The sequence below is a fragment of the Aptenodytes patagonicus genome, chromosome 1, assembly GCF_965638725.1.
Source record: "Aptenodytes patagonicus chromosome 1, bAptPat1.pri.cur, whole genome shotgun sequence".
In the NCBI taxonomy this organism is placed as follows: domain Eukaryota; kingdom Metazoa; phylum Chordata; class Aves; order Sphenisciformes; family Spheniscidae; genus Aptenodytes; species Aptenodytes patagonicus.
In genome coordinates, this window is record NC_134949.1 from 43,081,165 (window position 1) to 43,098,573 (window position 17,409).

The 17,409-nt window shown below is 37.8% G+C and overlaps 1 protein-coding gene across 1 annotated transcript in view; it reads left to right on the forward strand.

The window, feature by feature from the left end:
• Positions 1-17,409, forward strand: part of ZDHHC17 (zDHHC palmitoyltransferase 17) — a 78,588-nt gene that overhangs the window by 995 nt on the left and 60,184 nt on the right. The window lies entirely within an intron of this gene.

A 17,409-nucleotide genomic window follows, 5' to 3' on the forward strand; every position in this document is an offset into this window, starting at 1 on the left:
ATTGTAAGAATTGATTTTTCAGCCTACGAGAAAGATTAGTGCATATGCCAGGCTCCAGTTTTTGCTAAACAGATGGTACTCTTTTTCTTTAAACGACATCTTAAAGACACTTTTAGTTTTCTTGATGACTGAAGAGGCCACATATAGGCCCCTATATGTGATTGTGTATCCTACCTGCTCTTCTCTACCTCTCCAAACTGTGCTCGCTTACGACTTTAAAATAGACCTGTCTGTTCTGAAGGTTAAGTAGCAAAGCGATGCACCCCGAATAAGTGTCTTGATTTTTTTTTTTTTGTTATTTTTTTTTGGTTTTTTAAGTGATGTGCGAAGACTGATGCTACATGTTTCTTCAGACTAGCTGGAGAAGTACCCTCATTTGCAGTGTCTGATGTTTTTAAGAAGTGACAGAAGTTTTCAGTAACTATCCAGACTGTTGGATGTTGATGTTCTTTGAAAGAAAATGTTCTTAACTTGTGGAAACTTTTAGATGGGCAGTCTAAAACTGTAAAATGGAATAAAAAGCATCTACAGGCTGTTAGAAAACCATTGCGTGTTAAAGATTGAAGATTACTATTTGTTAAATTAACTTTGAGTAACTAAATTGAGACATTTTTGTTCATTATATAGTAAATTGGTGATTTTCACTAGTTAAGCAATCTGGTAGAATTTTATACTGTTCCTTTGGTGTGTAAAGTTGAGTATGTGTACAAAAGATGAGGAAAGAAGTTAATATATATTGTGTGCTGTAACACCAACCTGAATCTTTTGATATGCAATAAATACCACTTGTCTAACTAGTCCTGAGGGTTTTTTATTTGATTTTTCTGGAAATGCTGAGTATCTGACTATACCTTATTTACAGGGTAGTATTTACATGGGTTTCAGTGTGTATTCCCTTAGTCCTTAAAATCCCTTTGTGCAGATAAGCTTTAAAAGAGAAGGATGTTTTTAATGTTGGTGGTGAAGACTGGCTGTTAAAAGAGCATTTCTGGAGTGTCTGTTAAAAGCTTGAGGATTCTGTACTGGAGCAGAGCTGTATTGTGACAATACAATCTGTGACAGACCTGCCCACTGAACAATGTAGTGCATCTGTGTTCAGTCATTTTTGAAGGTCAGGGGCCTTAATACTCAATGATTTCCCCTCTTTAAGAAAATAGCACCATATTCTTATGTAAGTAGTAATGTTGGAGCATATAATCAGTTCTTACATTTGTATACATACATGAAACTGATGGGTTTTTTTATACGACTGTCAAATTCTTTCCTGGTTTCTTATGTTTCATGCTACTGTTATCTGTTACGCATCTCTTTCAGATATTTTTTTCCGTGCTTTTTTTTTTAATCAGACTTTTGCTTCTTACTGTCTTTTTGTTTTGACTAATTTGAATTACTTTCAAAGTTTTTTGAGGGGCATTTTTGGAAGTGTTTGTTTTTATATGGGCTCTATGGCTTTGCATTTTGCCATGAGATACTGTGAACACAGTATGAATGTTGTAGGAAAGATGGTCTTGGGAATAGTGAAAAATTACTTAAATGCTGGAGTGCTGGAAGAGCTATTTATTTATTTATTTGTGAAAGGCTCAGCTTACAGTGATTCAAGTAATTTTGGTAAGAAGAGGTAGAAACTGCTGAAAATGTGAATGCTCTAAGAAATTGATGATGGGACTGCTTTTGGTGGCTTTTGTGTGGTATCCTGCTGACTGAGTTCATGGGCCTCCCTCCCTCCCACAGGAAAGCAAGCTGAACTTGTGTAATAGACTCTTGTTTCGAAGGATATTTATTCTTTCTTCTTATCACAAGTTCAGTTTAGTATGACAGTGTACATACCGCTGTTTTCTATTAGCTTTGTTGTAAGATGGAACAGCAAAGCATATAAATACCATTTGGTGGTGAAGTACAACAAATAACATCAATTGCTCACGTAGTACTCACAGAATGATCTTACAGTATATGATAAATGGATGGAGAACTGCTGGCTAACTGATACACCTTGGAAAGAGTTGCTAGAGAGAATTATTCCTGAACGTTATTGTTCCTGAAAGTCTTAGAGGAGTTAATCTACTAGACTCGAGACTTTTTTTCATGAAAGGTTTGGAAGTAATTAATAATACTTGCAGGAGAACAAGATGGATAGGTACTAAGCAGGGAGGGCAGAACAACTGTACAAAAACATCCAGAATTCATGTGAAGTTATGCTAGTAAAACAAAGTGCACCATAGTGCAGCCATATTCAAAGTGATGCATTGAAGATAAGCAACATAGGTATGGGGTTGTATCCTGAAATTTATTGACTGGTGGGATATGTAAATATGAACAAGCAGTTCAGCAGAAGCTCCCAGTATAATGCTTTGATTAAAAAAATGCGTACTATATTCCTTGATTTATTTTTTTTAAAGGTGGTTTACTGGTTAAGAACAAGGAGATGATTTTTGGCTGAGCATGTGGTAATACTAATGATGAAGTTTTGTCTTTAAAAGTCATTGTTAAACAATGAAGAGTGTGGAAAAGAGTTAAGAATTATTTTAGTAATGCCTTATGGTGAAAGGCTTGAAAAAACCCTGTTCACATTATCAGAAATAGTGAGAAGCACCTTTTTTGCTCCTTGTAAACACTTTCTTACTGAGATGCAGTGCTTTATTCAGTTTATACTTAACAAGATCCAGTGCCTGGAAAGTGAAGCTGAATGGGATCAAATTGAAAGGCACAAGTGGTAAACGGTGAGGGTGAGTAATCATTGTGATGAAGAAAAGAGGTCAATGGTGGATTATCCAGCTCTTGATGTTTTCAGCTTGAGTTTGGATGTCTTTCTAGAGACCAAATGCAAGCTTTTGAATTCCACACATGGATAACTGGGTGGTGTTTCAAATCCATGAATATAGAGGAGTGTAGATTCTGTTGGGGTGACTCCGATTCTGTGAGCGATGTACCACCTCTTTCATATACATGAATTCTTCAGCCGGATTGTGAAGTGCATGGATGACCAGAGAGAGGGAGTCCTGTGGGTGTAGATCTCAGGGTGGACATGGTGTTGGCTGCCCTGCAGTGTGATATGGTAGCTCCATTATGAGAGATGCAGAGCAGCCTAGGATGGCACAGTAACACTGGACTGTGTAGTCCCTGCTGGTTTATTTCCTTCTCCCAGTGTTCTGGTGACAGTTACAATAGCAAGCTCTGCTTCTATTTATACAGTGTAGCCCTAGTATGAGAATGTTATTCGTACTGTTTGTACTTGTTATCCTTTGACCAAATGATTTTAATAAGCCTTCTGACTTTAAATTCCTTGGATCTTCTAAACGAGAACAACTTCCTGACTGTTCTGTGGTAGGTGATGATGGGCTTGGATGTTTTATTTTGAAATCCAAGACTGGGGGGGGAATCTTTAGGAAATGCATTTTGTTTGTATTGCTCCTTTTTGTTTGGAAAATATTCTTGGTGTGTGGCCTAATATGGCCTGAACTGCCAAAGGTATTCCAGCTGTTCAGGGCTGCATCTCTTCCTAAATGGTAAGAACCATTACTGGGGGGGAAGATCTGTTTTGTTACTGCTATGTAGTGCATTCACTAGTGTCATTAAGTTGTGTGGGATATGTTTGAGAGATGGAAGTTATTGGTTATTACAGATCTCTCTTGGTGAAAAGTGTTGGCTGTGGAAGTTGGTTGTTTGGGTTTTGGGTGGTTTTTTTTTTTGCTTGGGGTGTGTGTTTGTTTGTTTGTTTTTTTCCTTACTCTAAAGTCAGCGAAAAATCTTCCAGCAAAGTTTGAAGAAAATTCTAAGAGTCATGGGCTCTGGCAGCAATTACCCCAGCTGGAAACCTTCATTTCTATCTTTGTTTCTCTCCTTGTGGTTCAATTTGTAACTACCTAGAAAGTTAGAAGCACGATATCTCCTTGTATTCCTTGATGGTGGTGTGAAGAAAATGGGTAAACTTATTGTAGATAGCTTTAGCTCCAATTTCTTCTGTTTAAAATATCGGTGAAAAGCCCGATTTTACAGTCTGACTCTATTCCCTGTGGAATTCTGTTGATATTGTCGGGGATTTATTGGGCTGCAGATTGTTCTCAATTGTCCTGTAAAGGTACAGGACTTAGTCTGTAGTTTAGTCACGATCACTGTAGGGACTAAGCTTACATTTGTGAGCTCATTCAAAGATCAGTTATTGTTTATTGTATTACTTAAAAAGGAAGATGGAACCATGAAGTCTTAGACAAATTAGCATGCTTAATATTGAGGGTTGAGTCTTGCTTCGTGGATCGTAGTTAGCTTTATAGTTTGAGGCCAGAGGGGACTGCAGATCTAATCCAGCCTTCTAATGCAGGCATTGAGGGTTTTTTAATGAACTAATTCTTTTTATAGCCAGGATACTACTTATAAAGTAAAAAAGAAAATAAACAAAATCCTACAGTAACAGATGATACTGTATAGCTGGGAAAGTTGCCCCCAAATTTAATTAGTCTGTTTAAGACTTAAACCTGTTTCTAGTCTAAATTTAATTTGTTTCTGTTCATTACATCTTGAGAGATATCTATCCAAATATAGGTCTGCCTGTATTTATTTAATATGCTGAATGATTATCAGATCCCTACACTGGTGTTATGGTCTGCAGTCCTACTGACTCTCTTGAGTCTCTCATTAAGATGTGTTCCTTCATTCTTTCAGTGTTTTCATGGCATTGCTCTGAGTGCAATAGCTGTTGTAGTAGAGAACTTTAGAACAGAGCACTATTCTAGCAGTCACACCAGGGCCAGTTGCAGTAGTAAAGCAACTTCCACATTCTTACTCGGCATTCCCCAGTTGTATAGACTGTTGTACTGGTCTTGTTGGGAACTGCATCACGCTGGAAGCTTGTGTCCAGATGATTACCCACTTCCAGGTCTTCTCAGTGCTTTCTGGATAGTTTCCAGGATGGGTCTTCATTTTAGATATGATTTGGCTTTTGTTGGTATTTAAAAAACCTTATTCTGGCCTGTCCCAATCTTCCCCAAGTAATATAAGCTACGTTGTATCAGGAACAGAGAATATTGTTTATCCCCCTTTCTCCCCCTGTTATAAAACTTACCTCTAACTGTTGTTTACTCCTAGGTTGCAGACAACCATGAAATAGGGTGGGGTCAAAATACAAGCTCTGTAGGATGCTTAGTGTCCTCTCAATAGTATTTTCATATTGACAGTCCCCTGAGGTTTTAAAAATGTGAGCTCCTGAAAAGAGCAAGAGGGTTTCTTTTGGCCAGCATAGTCCTTAACTAGGACAGTATGTGTAATAGTCACAAAATGAATCATACAAATAAAGATTGTTCATCTCTAGTTTTTGATACATGCAAGATAGACCACATTAACTTTCTTTATATTCTAATTTCTTAATCAAAATATCAGACAATACTAAATCAAACACTTTGGACATTAACTGGTGTCCTGGTTTTGGCTGGGATAGAGTTCATTCTCTTCCTAGTAGCTGGTACAGTGCTGTGTTTCGGATTTAGGGTGAGAACAAAGTTGATAACGCACTGATGTTTTTGCTAGGTAATGCTTACACTAGCCAAGGACTTTTCAGCTTCCCATGCTCTACCGACCGAGAAGGCTGGAGGTGCACAAGAAGCTGGGAGGGGGCACAGCCAGGACAGCTGACCCAAACTGCCCAAAGGGACATTCCATACCATGTGATGTCATGCTCAGTACATAAACTGGGGAAAGCTGGCTGGGGGAGGGGTGACCGCTGCTCGGGGACTGGCTGGGCATCAGTCGGCAGGTGGTGAGCAATTGCACTGTGCAGCACTTGCTTTGTATATTCTTATTATTATTACTATTAGTAGTATTTTACTTCAATTATTAAACTGTTCAACTGTTTTTTATCTCAACCCATGAGTTTTCTCACTTTTACTCTTCCAATTCTCTCCCCCCTCCCACCGGGGGGGCGGGGAGTGAGTGAGCGGCTGTGTGGTGCTCAGTTGCTGACTGAGGTTAAACCACGACAACTGTGTTTGACCATTACTACTTCTTTATCAACTGAAAGTGCTGGGTTTATTTTTCTGTGAAGCCATGGTACTTAGCATTACTAGTCTTTGCTTTTTTGTTAATTCTATATCAAACCTAGAAAAGCCAGCAATAGCTTAATGGTAACCATTTATAACCCATGTTATCTTTTATGCAGATCACTGGAGTTTCTTCAGGCTTAATGAAAAACAGTATTTACATATTTTGAACTATATGGTTGACCTAAACAACCATACTTTAAAGTACTTTAAAGAAGTTTAATAATAATTGTTGTTATATTAGAAAGCATTTATCATGGCAACAGGACATGATTTAAATTTTTTTGCTTTTTCCTCAGCTGTTTTTGTTCTGCACTTACAGGACACTTTCAAATTTTGTGGTTTTATTGACAGTTCTATCATTCTTATGTTGTAATCTTGACAACTTTTGTCCATTTCTTTTGTTGTTAGGATCCTGCTTGCCCTTCTAGGGATAGGGAAGTCTTGTATCCTTTTGCTTGCCTTTCAGTTTACCGTATTTTTCTAATTTGTCACACTCATTGTCAGTGCTTCTCTTGCCATTTTTACAAGATTTTTTTTGTTTTACAGTTGTTCTCACTTCCCTTGTAAGCTATGCAGTTTTTCACCACTCTGAGCTTTTTCTCAGTGGTAACATTGTGGCTTCTCGGGCATCTAGTAAAACACTTAAATTAGATTTCAACTATTTACAGTTTTTCTTCTACATATTTTCTTCTGATTTGGGCAGTAATTGATTTTTAACTTTCTGAAACAGGCCCTCTTAAAGCATCAGTGATAAATGTCTGGTTTGACCTGAATTTGTGTTGACTCAGTTTGCCTTTACTTGTTAAGCACAGACTTTATTTCTCTCAGGTTTCACAGAATTTTAGTTTTTCAACAGCATTTGTTTCACTGAGTTTACCTGTTTGCTCAGGAAAGCAATGAGACATTATAAATGTGGAAGAGGGTTACATTTTAACTTTGTAGAATCCAGTTAATGGAATTAAGGAGGAAAATGTTTGTTTGCTGTTTGTTTGAAAACTGGATGATATTGCCATTGATACTGACATGTTTAGATGTGAGCAGCCTTAGTAATTGATATTTCAGCATGCACGCTGTCCTGTGCTGCTTTTTAAAGACAGTATGAGATAAAGATTTGACTTTCATAGCATCCTTGTAGTTGAGAGAAACACTGGGGTCTGTTACAGATGAGACTGTAGGACAAAGGCAAAAGCTTTTTCTGAAGTCAGAGGGAGTCTGGCTGAATTGAACCCTCAGGCCTGTCATGCCCAGTATGTGGTGTAACATTAGACTACAATTTGTCTTGTGCAATTTTGAAATCTAGTAATTTCTTCCTATACTTGTAGGATGCCCTGAGGTCTTTAGAAGTGTTTCCTTGATTGTCTCTGTAAGGGGGAAGGTGCCAAAAATGCAGGGTAGTGGGAATGCTGCGGTCAGAGCTGGGAATGCTGCGGTCAGAGCTGGGAACGCTGCTCAAGACCAGGGGAAGATGAAGATGACTCAAGAAGGAGGGAGCGCAGTAGCTCTCCCTAGTAGAGAAGGAGGACATCAGTGTGCTTTGAAAACACTTGTGTTGTTGGCTTTGAAGGATGTGGTTTCGCGATTGAGTTTAAGCTGGTCTAAAGCCATGGTGGAACCCAGACACAGTCCCTTACCCTTCCTGGGATTAGCTCTTGCAATTGTGTGGCCAGTAGGTGAATTGGGATACTTCTTGCTTTGTGAGTCTGCGACCTGATCTAACTGAAACCATTACTGTGCTGTTGTGAGAACTGGTAAGAGATAATGGAGAATGTGCAGCCAGGACTGAGTGTGACCATGCCTTCTGATGGCAGGTCAGTTTTAGCTTGACTTAAGCTGATTGTGAAACCTACCTTTAAACACTTCTAGCTGCATGCATCTGCCAGTGGTGCTTGTCTGGTCCCAGGATGAGCCAGTACAGGGAAGTAAATCAGTAGAAAATGCATTCAATTAAAAAAAATTTGTGAATAACTTTCTGCCAGTTCACTAAACATACTCATTGTAGGATCAAGTGCACTGTAGTACTGACAGAAGGTAGAGGGTGAGCTGGTGTGACCAGTTTGGAAGGTTAAGAGTCAGATAGAATGGGACTGTTCTTAACTGTCAGACCACAGATTTACTAAGCTGTCTCTCATATGCTGCAGAAAATTGACTATCAGCATGACTAGAAGCACCTTTCATGCACTTCCTAGTTGTGGTAGATGAACCAGCCTGTGTTTATCATAAGTGGAAATGAGAGTTTGCTTAGTTGACTATTGATTTGAAGCTCCATTTGCCGGTTCAGAGCTGTGATGGGAATGGTGAATTGAAGTTTTCTGTGAGGACTGAGTGCAACTTGTACTGACTTTCTTTTTTTCTGTATCTGCTAAGGAGAAAAGAGGGTCCATAGCTAAACTGGCTGCTCATTCTGTCATGTGCATTTGCCAGTGCTCTAATTCTTGATTTAACTTTTGCACTGTTCCTCAGAGACAAGTTAGCTATAAACTCACTAAGCAGCATAATTTACATTTGAGTGTAGCTTTGGCAAATACTTGCTGGATAAAGCAGAACCTCTAGTTTACTTTTTTTTTGAATATGTGATGTTACCAGGTTTGAAAACTGAATGAAGAATCTTGATCTCTGAAAAAGAGTTTTCAGAATATTCTTTTCTGGGAATTATAAAAAGAGGAGTGTTTTTCCTCAAAGTAGCTGAGGATCAGGATTGAGCTGGATACATACTTAGGTGCATTTTTCAAGTTTAGCATTTTAAAAGAGTGAAATGCATAATTGGTTGTAAGTTACACTCATGATGACTGACTGCTAATGCTAGGTCTCTCAGGGATTTTTTTTTTTAAGTTGAGAGGTCTGCAAGGTTATGTACTCTGAGACCTAGACCTGTTTAAATCACTTGGAAAAAAAAAAACAGTTTTATTTCTGTTGAAATCCTGAGGTTTTTGGCTGAGAACACAATGCAACACTCCTTGAAAAGAAAGCCAAAAAAGATGTATGCACATGTTAATGTAAGTTGCTGACTAAAACAAAACTTTAAAGTAAGCTTTAAACGATAGTATTTTAAGCTTTTAATTTTTTTAACCTTTACAAACACTATAAACACAGCTGTTTTACATAACACTTGCTGGTGACACTACGCATGCAAATACAAGGCCTCTGAACAGCCTACTTGTGAAGCTTTTACTTCCTGAAGTATAACACTGTTCAAATTAGGAGCATCTGTAAGTAAATGACTAGAAAGCAATCCATTGGTTGTGGATGCTTGCTTTGAAGAAACAAAACTTACTCGTTACCAGCTGTGTCTTAAATCACATGATCTCTGACCTCTGCATAGAGTGGTTGGATGAAGGGCTCTAGTTGAGCATCTCTAACTCGTTGTTATATAAAAAATTAGATCTACGTTGAAGAGTATGTGGATTATTCTGTGTGATGGCTGACTGTTGCTTGTGGGTGGAACTGTATCAGCAAAAGGACTACTTTATCGTCTTTGAGATGAGGCTTTTCTCAATCTATTTTGCCGCTTTTTAAAGAAAGCATTGTCAGCTTAAACTGTAACTTGCTTTCAAAAAAAATAATTATAGTATTAGGTACAGATTTTTTTTCTATTCTGTATGTATTCTAAAACCAGCTTCTCCAGGGATTTTCTTAAATGCATCTTTTCTATTGGTGTGTCAAGAAACCGTGCAAATAGGCTAAAAATTTAGGAGGGAAACCAAACAGACTTCACAGGATGCTGTCAGATGTGAAAAGTAATAGAAAACAGTGACAGAATTGGCATTGAATGGAAAGGGTTTTTTGTCACGTCATACTCATTTTGTGTAGTTTAATACTATAAAAGGGGCAGGGAGAATCCCAGTGTAAATTGTAAGGGTCAAAGTAAGGCGAGTCTGATAGTATATATTTGCAAGCCAAACACTGAACTGTTTTTTGATATATAATATGACCAGTTAAGATTAAAAAAGAAAAGTGATATTGCACACTTTCTTCATGGAGAATGTAGTCTGGTTTAGATGGAAGTTTTCTACCATGTATTAGCTAAACTGAAGGTGTATATGCATCATCCGAGTTCAGACAGCCTAACAGCTCATAGCTGCTGAACGCTCTGCCTCCTCAGACTGATGAACCTATACAGCCCTGCAGAATTCTTCTTTTTTTTTTTTTTTTTTTTTTTTTTCCCCTGGCTAGGACTTCATGAGAATATGAAAAGGATCAAACTGCTTCTGCTTGATGACAGTCAACAGTTAGAGTAGCTGTTACTGGTTTCACCCTACATCTTACTGCTGTTTCTAGGCAAAGAAAAAGCTACTCTTCTTGTGCCTGTAAAGAATTAAATGCGATTCTCTCTAAAATTAAGACACAGAGGCTAAAGTGATCGTTTCTGTGACTTTGTGTTGCAGAATTAGGTGAAGGGGTACAGGCAGGGAAGTTATCATGGACTTTAGAAGAGGAACTTCCATTAAAAATTTTAAAATAAATACCAGTAGTATCTCTTTTTTTTAGGAATGCAATGAATTGATTTGCTTGTACTTACATTGTGAGCATTTTTCTATTAATATTAGTGCATGAGTGGCTAGTATTTGTGTATATAAACTGATGTGGTTGTTTGTAATATGCAAATTACTATAAATAAATTTGTATAGACTCTTGCACTTTTTTAAAAGTAGGAGGAAAACTGGGGAAGATTACTACAAAGCACTATGTTCTAACAAATGAACAGAGAAATTGAACACACAAACACAGGTGAAGGAATTCTTTACTATTAACCTCCAATAGTCCCTGTTAAATATAACACACATACATGAGGATTATTTTATTATTTAGCTTTCCTGAAATAGTATGCCTAGTTGCAGTCACTCCCAATTTTATCATGATTCTTTCAACTGCAGCCAGATATGGAAGTAGTTTAGTCATCAATAAAAAAATAATATTATGATTTCTTCTGTTTTCATTAAGAAACAAAGGCAACAGTATGCAATATTTTATGGAAGGTAATACTTTTTATTTCCACATTTTTATTTTAGAACTTGTTAGTATTTTCTCTTTAAGTGTGAATTATCTTGGTCACCATTCAGAATTTGACTGTCTGACTTTGATCATGGTATCGCTTCCTTGCAGCAATGTTGCATAATGTTAAAGGAAAAGCAGTCCTAGCCATCTGTTAATGCCTACCAGAGCCACGCGTAGCAGCTGTAAGCAGCAGTATTTTCCTCCCTTCCTTATGTCCAAGCAGGCATATTGACCTGTTCATATGCTCCTGCTATATATAATTGCGAATTATGAAATTGCTATCTCGGAATAATTCAGTCTTGGTCATCTTATTCTTTCATGCGTAACTACTTAATTTTTTTTCTGTGAATACTGTTCTCAGAATTCTCCTTAAGCTTATTTCATTTTGGCTTTTTTATTGGAAAAGATTAAAAGATTTGAATACTGAGGGGAAATGAGCATGACTTTACTTGCGCATTTGGTTATGAGGAGAACTGATTGTGAATGCCGGTATTGTTAGTGCTCATTTTTGGGAGCTGTGCTTACTTTTTTCCCCCTCTCTGCCGCACTTCTTCCTCTTTTTCCTTTGGCGTTATTTTTCATATTTTGCTTTATCTTCTGTTTCCCCATCTTACTGGTTCTGTTTTCCAGATGAGGTTCCCTTTTCTCCTCTAGCGTGTTGTGTTCTTTTTTTTTCTCAAAACACTTTTTTTTTTTAGCCTTATTCTCACTCTTCCAAGTTTTTTCCTACCCTGCATTACTTATGCATCTGTGCAAGCAATCTGCACATTTTGTGACTAATGAGTAATGACAAACTAGTCACAGATGCATATGAGTGATTAGGGCACTGTCAAAGGATAGTCACTGAAGTAGAAAGTTCATCTAGAAAGAGTGACCCTTAGGCAGTAATTGGGGAACCAAATTTTATTTTTCTAAATAAGTAAAAACTGTCCCTCTCGCAGCCTTCTAAGCCAACCAATTCTACCAGTTTCTAGAAGTAGCATCATTTTCTTCATCCTGTCAGCCTGACTTTCTTGAATATTTAAAAGCTGGAGTGTGTTGTTACATGATTATTTAGCCAAATTAACAATTGGCAGTTGCCAAAATGTTTCTGCTACCTTCTTTTTACTTGCTTTCCCTCTACCAGTGGCTCTAGAGCCTGTCTTTTCACAGGAGAAACAGACTGAACTTGCTGTCCCAGTGAAAGAATCAGGTTTTTCTGCTTCTTGTTTAATTTTTTTCCCCCCCTCTAATGAATTGAGTGGGCTCACTGCTACCACAGCTCCGAGTACCAAAGCTAGCTTGAGTTAGGCAGCAGGAACACGGAGCCAAGAGCAGTGGGGGAGAGTGGGCAGAGAAATGACCTTTCTCTTTTAGCAATGGTAAACTGCTAATTTGGCTCAAGTCATGCTTGGAAATGGCTCCTTGAAGCAGGATGAAGTAAGTAGAGATTTAGTGTTTGCAACCTGCTTATTGTAAATCAGTGAAATCAGGCTTCTGCTCTGTTACCTTCTGCTTAGTATTCCTGACTTTCAGCTGGGGAAGAGCCATTGTCGGTAGAGATCAAAATATCAAAAAATAAATGCGTTTGGATTTCAGTTAGTTTTTCATCTTTGAATTAGCTGTTAGTGGTTTTTAACAGTGGATCATCACTGTAAAATTAAATTTTCCTGGAATAAATATTTTCATCATAAAAGGAAAAATATTTTAACACTTAAGAATATTGTTGAAGCCACTTGTGAATGTGGTATATGTTCTAGGCTCAAGGTGTTATGTTGTTACTTTATTATCAATCTGTCATATGTTTTAAAAAAATCATAGTAGTTTCAAGAATTTTAACTATTTTCCTAAAATTTGTGTGAGGGCGTATGAATTTAGAGTAGATTCATTCTTTCGTATTTTAGGTGAGAACTTAAAAGCCAAATGGTGACAGTGAAACTGACAACACAAAAAGTTCTGTGAAAGGCATGATGTAAACATGATATAAATCATTATTTTTCACTTTTTTATGCTTATTCCTGTTCCTTTAATAATGATGGGCAAGTAATCTAGATCAATATAGGATTTTCTCTTCTGTCCAACAGGTTGGAGGAAGTAATCTGTATTTTGTGCGTTTTAATCTTCTGTTAAACTCCAAAAATAGATGCTGTCTGAATGTCGTACTTACGATTTCTTTCTAGCTTAGCTGCTGATGCAGAATGACTAACATTGGGCAAACTGACCCCTGATGTAACATCACTGTAGTTGGTCCTGCCGGGGCTGAACAGGATGTGCGATGCCTGGGCACAGGCAGCTTTGTTCAGGTAGCCTTCTGCTGACTTAAAGCCATGCCTGCACGTTTTATGGCAGCATTTGACGGTTGTGGCTGCGTTGAAGCCATTATATTTGGTAGCAATGCATATAGAGAGATTGTGTTTAATATCCCCATTTTTTTAAATAGCAGTCTTTTAAATTACTATGCTAAATATTTAAAAATATAAAACTTGCCCAAGAAGGTCGTGGAAAGGTTAAGTGTTTGCTAGTTCTTAAGCTTTGGCATGATTTTGGTCTAAGCCATGTCTTTTACATAGCTTATAACGGGTGAATATGTGCAAGCATGTATGGGCTTATGAAGAGTTTTGGTGTCCATACAAGTTTTAAGTGACTTGAGTTGAAATCCTTGCATATTTAGGCTTAGCTTTCTCACTTTTGATGTTGGGTTGTCTTACTTCTGAGTCCTTGTTGCAAACTCTGTAATAGTTTAAATATACTGTTGCAGTCCTTGAGATGGAGGAATTATTTACCATAATGGCATTTGAAGATCTTGTCTACTTTCAGATTATGTTTGCAGCAATGTAGTGTAGTCAAATGAAACAATCACCATACCTGGTTTTTCTGACTCTTACTTTCCAAATTACTACAGAGACACATGGCAGAACTTTACCACTGGCTGGATAGATACAAAGAAGAATTTGTTTACTCTTTTTTTCATTTGAGCATGTCCTGGTTTCGGCTGGGTTAGAGTTAATTTTCTTCCTAGTAGCTGGTACAGTGCTGTGTTTTGGATTTAGGATGAGAACAAAGTTGATAATGCACCCATGTTTTAGTTGTTGCTAAGTAGTGCTTACACTAGTCAAGGACTCTTCAGCTTCCCGTGCTCTACTGACCGAGAAGGCTGGAGGTGCACAAGAAGCTGGGAGGGGGCACAGCCAGGACAGCTGACCCAAACTGGCCAGAGGGATATTCCATACCATGTGACATCATGCTCAGTACATAAACTGGGGAAAGTTGGCCGGGGGGGCTGCTGCTCGGGGACTGGCTGGGCACTGGTCGGCGGGTGTTGAGCAATTGCACTGTGCATCACTTGCTTTGTTTATTATTATTATTATTATTATTATTATTATTATTATTATTATTATTATTATTATTTATTTCAATTATTAAACTGTTTTTATCTCAACCCACGAGTTTTCTCACTTTTACCCTTCCAATCCTCTCCCCCATCCTACCAGGGGGGAGTGAGCGAGTGGCTGTGTGGTGCTCAGTTGCCGACGGAGGTTAAACCATGACAGAGCAACAGATGCTTCAGAAAACATTTATTTGTCTGTATTGTAGTATTAGAAATTATGGTTTTCAATTACAGAACTTTTTTCTTTAAAAAGGACATAATTTGAAGTTCCTTGTGAGTTTTAAGAATGTGCTTTTGGGTTTCGGTGCTGTGCATTGAATAACTAAGGAGAGCTTTGCACTTCAGTTCGAAGTGACTGTATTGATAGGACCAAATACATGTCAGGCACAATGTTGTACTAGTTTGGCTGAAGTTGTTTGAAAACTGATTCTTTCTGTGTTTTTTTTTTCCATTGGTGTATATATGGCCTTTGTGAAAGCAGAGGTAGCTAGCAGTTGAGTTCTGTTGACTAGATACTGGTGTATCACAAGCCATGACATCTGGGAAGGTTAACTGTGTTGAATACAACAATTTTAGTTTTCTGCTAAGTCAATGTTTAATCAAACTAGTAGGCTTCATAAGCAGAGACATAAATAACCAAATTGTTCTCTGAAATGCCTGAGGCTGGTAGGGACTGCAAAATCAAAAGCTGAAGGTTCAAGGAAAGTGTTTGTTAGCTGTGTTTGGTAGACTCTGAGATAACACCTTGAGCAGATATCTGGTTTGGATTCACTTGTTGTAGGTCTTACAATGGTCTCCTACTTCAGGCTATCAGTTGTTTTCCTGTTGACTGGTAACTTGCCCAGCTAAAACAGTGTAGACCCGTATTAGATCCTCTTAATGTTAGTCTTTCATTATTTATAAATCATTCCTTCTAGAATAACTAGGAGAAATTACTTTTCTGCATTTTATAGTACTGTGCCCTAGCCCTGCACAGGACTCTTCAGAACCCTGAAAAAAATTCTTTAGGAATTAAGAGACTCTCTTCTGTTCCTAGCTGCTGCCTTGCCTCTCTTATATTTTGCCTTGTCAGCCAAGTAAAGTGTATCACAGCGTTGTTTGCAGTGACTTGGTCCAAATTGCCTATCACCGGGTGAAGAGGTATTACTGTGATTCACAAAGTCCAGGTTCTCTTTTTATCTTGATTCCTGGCAGCTTGTTGACTTAGGAATCCAAAAGTTACTCTGCAGATCACAGTCATAAACTAGGCAATTAGAATGCCAAATAAGAGTTATATCCTGTAGAAAGGCACTGATAGTAGCCAGCATGCTACTAGGAGCCAATATGCAACTGTCAAGTTGCATAGATAATACTGAGAGATCAATTTTGACTCCAAGCTTGGGAATCTGTGTCCAGGCTGCAGAGAACTGACTGTATTGGGTGAGGATTCAGATTTGATACGCTTTCCTGGAATTTGTCTTCAATGACTTACTTCCAAAATGAGCAGTATTTGCATCTTCTTTTCAGGCACATTAAAGTCATCCTTTTTCCTACAGCTCACACTGTGGTTATAAGACACTATTGTATGATGTTGGAGGCTGTGATGTTCATATACCTTTCAGGATTTTAGGGGTTGTTTCAACTGTTCTCAAATGTAAAATACAAACTCAGCTCTTAGTAAATTGGGAAACATAGGGTTCACTGTAAGTCTATATTTGTTGTGAGTCTTTATATTAAACAAATGGATTGTAACTGCTAATATGTGTACTGGGAGCAAAGAGGAAGAGAATTGTTTCTTGCTTACTCATTTTGTGTCAGGCAGTCATATTTGCCATCACCTGAAATCTAACTTTTTAATCACTTCGGCTATTTTGCATTACTATAACAAAATTTGAAAGTTTCAGCATAAAAAAAGTAGTTCAGAGATGCTATCAGTACAAGAGGAGATTAAAAATTATTTTTTCTTAAAAGTTAAGGATACTGTTATTACCTTCAAGTCCTTAGTAAAAGTAGTAGCTAAGCTATAGGAGGGGCTAAGGAATATCACTTTTTTTAATTTACATGGTTAATAATTAATACTTAAGATTTTGCTGTATTCCCATAAACCCTTTTTGTGAAAGCATTAGTATCGTAAGGCTGTGGTTTCATGGTCGCTTTAGGCTGATACATATTTACACTGCTTGTAAATGGGCAGCTCTCTTGACTGGCTAGTGCAGGCTCAAGGGAACAGAAGCCTGGTTTGTGTGCTTGAAGTGGTCAGGAGAATGCAGCTTAAGAGAAATAGTGTTCCCTGGTAAATCAACATCTGCCTGAAAAATAACCCAAGCTTCTCAGTTTGCTTTTAATAATTGTTAGGCAACAAGAAGAGAGAATTTTTCTCCTTCCAGCAGCTGTGGAAGGCTAAGAAATACATTGAACTACTATCTCCTCATCAGGGTGCTCCAGGACAGTGAATTTCTTTTGGTCTGGCCTCTGCTACTTGACTTAGCCTTTAGCTTTTCAGGGTCTGAGCATTCCAATTTGATATGTAAAATCCTACTGCAATTGTGTGGTGTAATAATTGGTGAACAGAGATGGTATAAATCCTGCTTTTTTTCTAATATGATGGAAAAGAGAAAATCATGTGGCACAAAATAATGAATTTAGCCTTCTCTTATATTCTACTTTTTTTTTAATTATAATGTCCTCTGGTTATGTTTTTCAGCATCTTTACTCCAGATAACACTGTGGCTTATCTAGTAGCTGGGAAAAAAAAGGTTTGGTTAAGCTGTTGCCTTCTTCAAATACAAAGTGAAGCTATGTTTCTGGATAGTAAGAGAATTAGTTGTCACGTGTGATTTGGATGACAGCAGATGCCCTGTTACACTTTTAGGTTGTGTCTCCTCTAGAGGTGGCCACAGAGCAGCCTTCCTGCTGGGCTGGCAATGCTTAACTGGTTAATCTAGTTAATTTTTCAGGCTTAGGAAAAAAAAAAAATGAATGCCACAAAATAACATTGTGGTTATTTTAGATGTACTCTGCTGATCATTTAGGTACTGCGTG